This window comes from Neopelma chrysocephalum, unplaced genomic scaffold (assembly GCF_003984885.1).
Source record: "Neopelma chrysocephalum unplaced genomic scaffold, ASM398488v2 Primary Assembly neopelma1_133, whole genome shotgun sequence".
Classification (NCBI taxonomy): Eukaryota; Metazoa; Chordata; class Aves; order Passeriformes; family Pipridae; genus Neopelma; species Neopelma chrysocephalum.
Genome location: NW_020897795.1, coordinates 282,003 through 288,002, shown reverse-complemented (window position 1 = coordinate 288,002; position 6,000 = coordinate 282,003).

Here is a 6,000-nt window from a genome sequence, read left to right as displayed (position 1 = left end):
ACTGCTTTCAGTAAAGAAGAAGTACATCAATTTGCACTAATGCTAAACAGGTGCAGAGCTAAATCTAAATGGTATCTTTTAAGATACCCTCTATGCACTATCAATAAAAAGAGTTGAGCAATGGCAACCTGGGTCTTTCTTCTCCACACACACTACAGTGAATGAAACTGTCTCCATTTACCTAAGCTCCCTCATAAGACTTTAGCTAATAAAAGTCCTCAACAGTCTGTGTTTATATTTACTTTTTCATGTTCCCTAAAATCCTAAAATTTGTGGAAGAGGAGCCTGCTGTTCGACAAACATGTCCCCCTACAATGTGCTCCGAACAAGGTTGTTTCAGTAATTAATATAAAGGAGAGAAGATCTTTCCTGCTTAATATCTGTTTGGCCCCAGATTAACTGCATAAAACATAAGCCCATCACAGAAAGTGAAATCTAGCCACAAACAGGCTGGGCCTCCCTGAATTCTGAGCAATTTTTCTCTACAGTCATTTTCTTAAGAGCAATAAGCTGTTCAAGTGAAAGTGTTGTTACTCAACAGGGGAAGAAAAGCATCTATCTACCTCTGCCAATTAATGAAGGTTTGAGAACAAAACTGAAGTATACAAAGATGATAAATATACAGATAATCTTGACACTACACTTTTATTCTCCTTCCTAAAATTAATTGCTAAGAATGTGATTATGTTCTAGGTACACGACCAGTTGCAGGAGGAGAAATATTGCCTGTGAGCTATATAAAAAGAGGATTTTTATGCTTCACAGAGGAAGCAAATACTTTTGACTTATGTACCAACTAAGAAGAGGGGAGTGAGTCAGCACATTGGAAAAATGGACCTCCACTCTCTGTCACTCTGTGCTTGAGGATGATGGGTGCAAAATTGGAGGTAAGCAAAAGCTCCTCATTTCTTGCCTCTGTGCAAAAAAGGCAGTCCCATGGCCCACTTAGGGGTTATTACTCATAAAAACACCACTGTAAAAGAAGCAGAATATTCAGTCATGACACTCTATACTTCAGCATAATATGGAAATTACCGTAGTAGAGAAAATTTCAAGTAAAATGAAAAACCTGATTATAAATCATAGTTAGAAATTTTGGAGGGCGAAAAGAAAAGGGTGCTCAAAAAACAGTCCTTACTGTTTACATCCCAAGAAGCCAGAATTAGTTTCCTTCCCTGTAGGCAATTTAAGTAGAAAGGGCAAGGATTCCATAAACATTGTGACTGAATTCCCTTTAACGTCTCAGAGATGGTGACTGAGCATAAAGGCACTTTGAAAGAAGTGTCTAGGGGAAGTGAACGTTGTCACTGCCTCTGCAGAATATCTTCCCTGAATAAAGGAATTCAGTCCCAAAGCCTGCCACCAGCATCTTTTATTAACTTTGGTAAATGATTGAATACAAAGTTTATCAATCTGAAATAGAAAAAAGCATGGAAATACATATATGCTGGTACTTTCACCTGCTGACACATTTGGGCACTACAGCCCCAATTTTCATCCAGTGCCTGAATGTAGTTTCCCACTGTTTTATTGTTTCTTCTCAGGCCAGCCATGTCACACATTCATGAGTCATCTTTTAGAGCAGTTTTCAGACTGTCCCAGCACCAAGCTGAAACCAAAATATCACCAGAAACAAGGGCAGGCATGCCCTGAAAACTCTTAGCTGTGCCATGCTGCACTCAGCTACACTCCTGGAGTCCTAGAAGTGGCAGGGAAGCTATGTTCCCTGACCTAAACCATGGAGAAGTCACTCCTATATAGTCAATAAGCTCTTGGAACTACTCGTGCCCATGATGTGGGATCTAGAATAATTTTACTGCTTAATTTCAATAAGTGACCCTAAACTGATTGCCTTTTCACTCCTGTCATCTCATTTAAACATTAGGCAGCACCACCCTCACAGTATTGACAGGATCAGCTGGGAAGGATGAGCTGTGAAGTAAAGGACATGGGCACAAGAGCTTGTGTGGCAATGCACCCATGGCAGGCTTGTGGTGGCAGGGGAACCCCTGTGCTGCACCCCGGTCCTGGCACCCAAGGGTGGGGGCACATACCAGTGGAGGAAAGAGGGACAAAGTGAACCTGGCAGCTGGGAAAGCTCAGTTGCTTTGGCACTCCCATAAGACATTACTAACACTTGAAATATTTTAGTTTGCTTTTGAGGGAAGGAGGGCACATCCCAGCAGCCAGAGTGCAGAGTACCAATTGCATTGGGAAATCAGTGTCTGACATAAGCCTGTGTTTTTCCAGCAAGACCTAAAAGCATGTTTGATTTTAGGAGCTCATTATCTGCTTATTCAAAAATATTATGATACCATTGTATGTTTTTCAAAGTTGTCAGATTATAAATGAATAAACTGCTACAAGGTGGGCAGTACAAGCCTGACCCAAGCTGACCTGAGCTGTATCACAGCCTGCTTGTAAACACCCTTTCTGAACTGCATTATCCAGTACCATATGTCAGAGGCCTCTTCTGCTGCAAGTGCCACGTCAAATTCTTACATGTTCTTCATCCACCTTGTTCATGGAAGGCCTTTACACCAGCTGGAGAGGCAGATCATGCCTACTTCTGCATTTAAAAAAGAAGTAAATGTGAGTAACCATTCAGCCAGTGCTCTCAGCCAGGCTGCTGCCCCCCAAAAGGGCATCCTGAGTTGTCATTTTAACCTGCACCTTTGCACAGTGAGAAAGAGCAGCAACAAGCAACAGTCATGGTGATGCTCTTTCTGGTATAATTAGAACAGGAAAGAGACCCTTAAGCTAGTAATCGGATTTAGGCTGATGACCAAGGCCAACTTTCCACCAGATTCTCTATCAATCAGATGAAAACAGCGGTGGCTCAAATCCTTACGCATTTAGCTCTCCAGACCAGAAGCTTTTTGATCCACCTACCAGATAAGAAACCAATAGATCCAAAATCAGAGCTTCCTTTGCCTTCTTATTTAGTGTTCAAACTCTAAAACCTTGACTACCAAAGAAGAAAATCAATATCATTCTGCATCAGACAAAGGGAGGGGGGGGAAGGAGAAGCACATTTTACAGATTCCTGTCTGTGTTTAAAGGGCTCTTTTTAAATTTACACTTCGCGATTACTGTGACCTCTATAACAACTTACATCCCAGTTCTTCAAATTTCGGCATGAATGAGACACCTCAAAGAAAACAGAGGTTTCAGGAAGTGATTCAGAAATTGGTATTATGACTTGTGTCTGTTGAGGCTTGTTCTTTCAGCTAATGTTTGTTTTTGCAATCTAGCACAAAAGCGTCTGCTAAGTACCATCTCACTTTACCAACATGGTCGGAAAACACAAGGGAGGGGAGAGGGGAAGGTTCGTAGTGCTGCATCTCTAAACAGTAACAGTAAAGTTCATTTTACACCTGACGCTTTCTGCAGTGTGTGTACTGCCCAGTTCAGAAGACATGGCCCATGTGCTTACATTCAAATAGCAAACTTACAGATTTCTAAAAAATGTTTTCAGAATATTACTTAGAATATTTAGAATATTTCCTTTCCCCCTTTGCTGTTTTAAATCCTTTGTTAAATCTCCTGGTTCTCTGGTTATGTTAGATGTCAGCCAGCCTCACTAGAATTCTTGACATGTTTCTCTGAAATGACCTTTATCTTACACTGAACAAAAAGCTTCAGAGAGTAAATATAAGGTCTTCCTTACCATTTCCATGTTTATCTTGCTGCAGGCTGCATCTGATCAAAAAACTGACACCATCCCCATTTCTCAGGACTTTTTCTTATTTAGAAAAAACGCAAATAAAACAGCACAGCAGAATCAAGTCACAACAGATACTGATTGCACAGTGTCTCCCTCAGTCAGTAATGAATCACTTCCTCGGTGCTGAGAGAAAGGGGCATCGAGTTGCTGAAGGTGCAAAAGAAACCAGCTAAGGGACATATTGAAATTGCTGTACTTTCTAGAGAGGACACAAAAAAACCCCAAAAGATACCGGAATTTTTATGGCTAATAGTTGCTTTTACTTTTTGCCCTACAGAATCTGGGCCATTTTGGACATTAAAAATTAAAGCTAGAATAACTGAGAGCAAATTATCAGCTACTACAACTTTCAGAAGATCATCTCATACAACCTGCAGACTGGTGACCTCGGAAACCCTGCAGAGCCGTGCACAAGGGCTTTCCTTTTACCCTAATTCACTTCCCAGTGACTCTCTCAGCGTGCAGGTGCTGATGGGAAAGCTCTTCCAGGTCACAAAGCTTGGGCTCACATCCCACAAATTGCTTTTGCAGCTGGCTTCTCTGGCCCTGTAGGGTCAGACAGTAATCAAAGGAAAACATCTGTCCCAATGTCTTGAACCAACTGCTATTCTTTATTTTGGAGCTATGCTATGCAGTATAAGGAGCCCAGCACAGGTGCCCTGCTGGGGCAGTAGCTGGAGGGCCTGTTCCCTCTGCCGGCTGAGGCGGCTGTGATGCTCCTCACCTCTGCCTTGCACAGTTACACAGTGAGGCTGTGAAGAGCTGGATCCTACAGTGTTTCAGACAGGGAGTGGCTACAGCAGAGTGGAAGATTAACTGTGCCACACGTGTCGCCTGCACACTAGTTCTGCGAGCGGCCTGCTCTTGCCTTCGCTGAAGTGGTGACTCCTCCAGCACAGAGAGCAGCAGGATGGAGATTAGGCCCTGCGTTTGCAACTTTTGGATTCCTCGTGCTCAAATAGGCCACATACAGACAGTGTTGTCATTTTTTATTAATCACAGGTAACATAATTCTGGTCACTGCTATGGGCTGTTTTGTCGCTATATATAATCTTGCAACTTTCACACAATTTTTGCAAAGCAAAATAAGAATGAGGAACTAATCCCCTTCAAAATGTCTTACGGCTTTGAGGAAGAGAGCTTTATCTGTGTGTCTAGAGGCTAATTGTTCAAGTCCCAGCTGTTCTGCCAACTGTGGTTAATATTTCTCTGCCCTTCACAACCCAAGACATTACATCCAATTGCACAGTAACTATTATTCCCCAGTTCTGCAGAAAAAGGAAGTCTAAAGTGATTAGGACAGCATTGAAACCACGACTCACAGGCCAGTATGGGCTCTCTCATAAATTGAGAAGTCAAATCAGATGCTTCTGGAATAATTTGCTTCCTGTATATCAAAAATATATGACTTCAAAATTTGTGTTGATACATCTTTTATTGCTGTACATCTTTTACTTTGACTAAAGGCATCCAGGCATCCAGCTCTTTAAGGATGAGCTGTGGCAGCCTCCATGCTTCACGGGACTGTGCCTCTCAGGCTGCAGTAGTGCACCACCTCTAACCAGTACACAAACTGGGGTGCTCACTGGTGCTGCTGACAAGGGTGACACCTGGCAATAATGAAGGAATGACATTAAGCACCCTTTGTCCTAGGCAGCTTCACTTGTATTCCCAGAAACAAGGTGATTGGGTCTGTGCAAAACCCAAAAAGATAAGGACTTAACGTAATAAGCCTCTTCCCAGAACACAAAGTGTGGCAAATGAATGATACAGCCTGTCACCTCTTGATACCAAATGAAATCCTGCCCAGCTCAAGCAGGGATTAAAATTTATTCCCAGCTAATTGATGTTTGGAGTCCCCGCACTAGATTAATTAGTCTCAGCTTCAGCTTCTGCTTCATGTATTTGCCTGCACAGCTTTGAGGTAGTTTTTTAGGTCAGACACAAACTCTCACTGTGGGTTTGTGCAGTGCCAAGCATGAGAGAATGCAGAGCCCCCCAGAAAACTCATGGTAGTAAACCCACCGTGGAGGCTGCAACCTCTAGAAAACCTTTAGAAAGACTGGCAAATTTATTATCATTTTATCCCACAGGGCCAGGCCTATGGGAGTGCACAGAGCAGCAGACAAAAAAATACAGGGATTATTATCATTTAATGCTGTGGGCTTTGGTCTAATTTTGTGACAGTCAATGTTTTGCTGCTGCTGCTGCTGGTGTAAAATAATGAGCTGCCATGATCAAGTATATTCTTTGTCCCAAAGCACAACAAAACC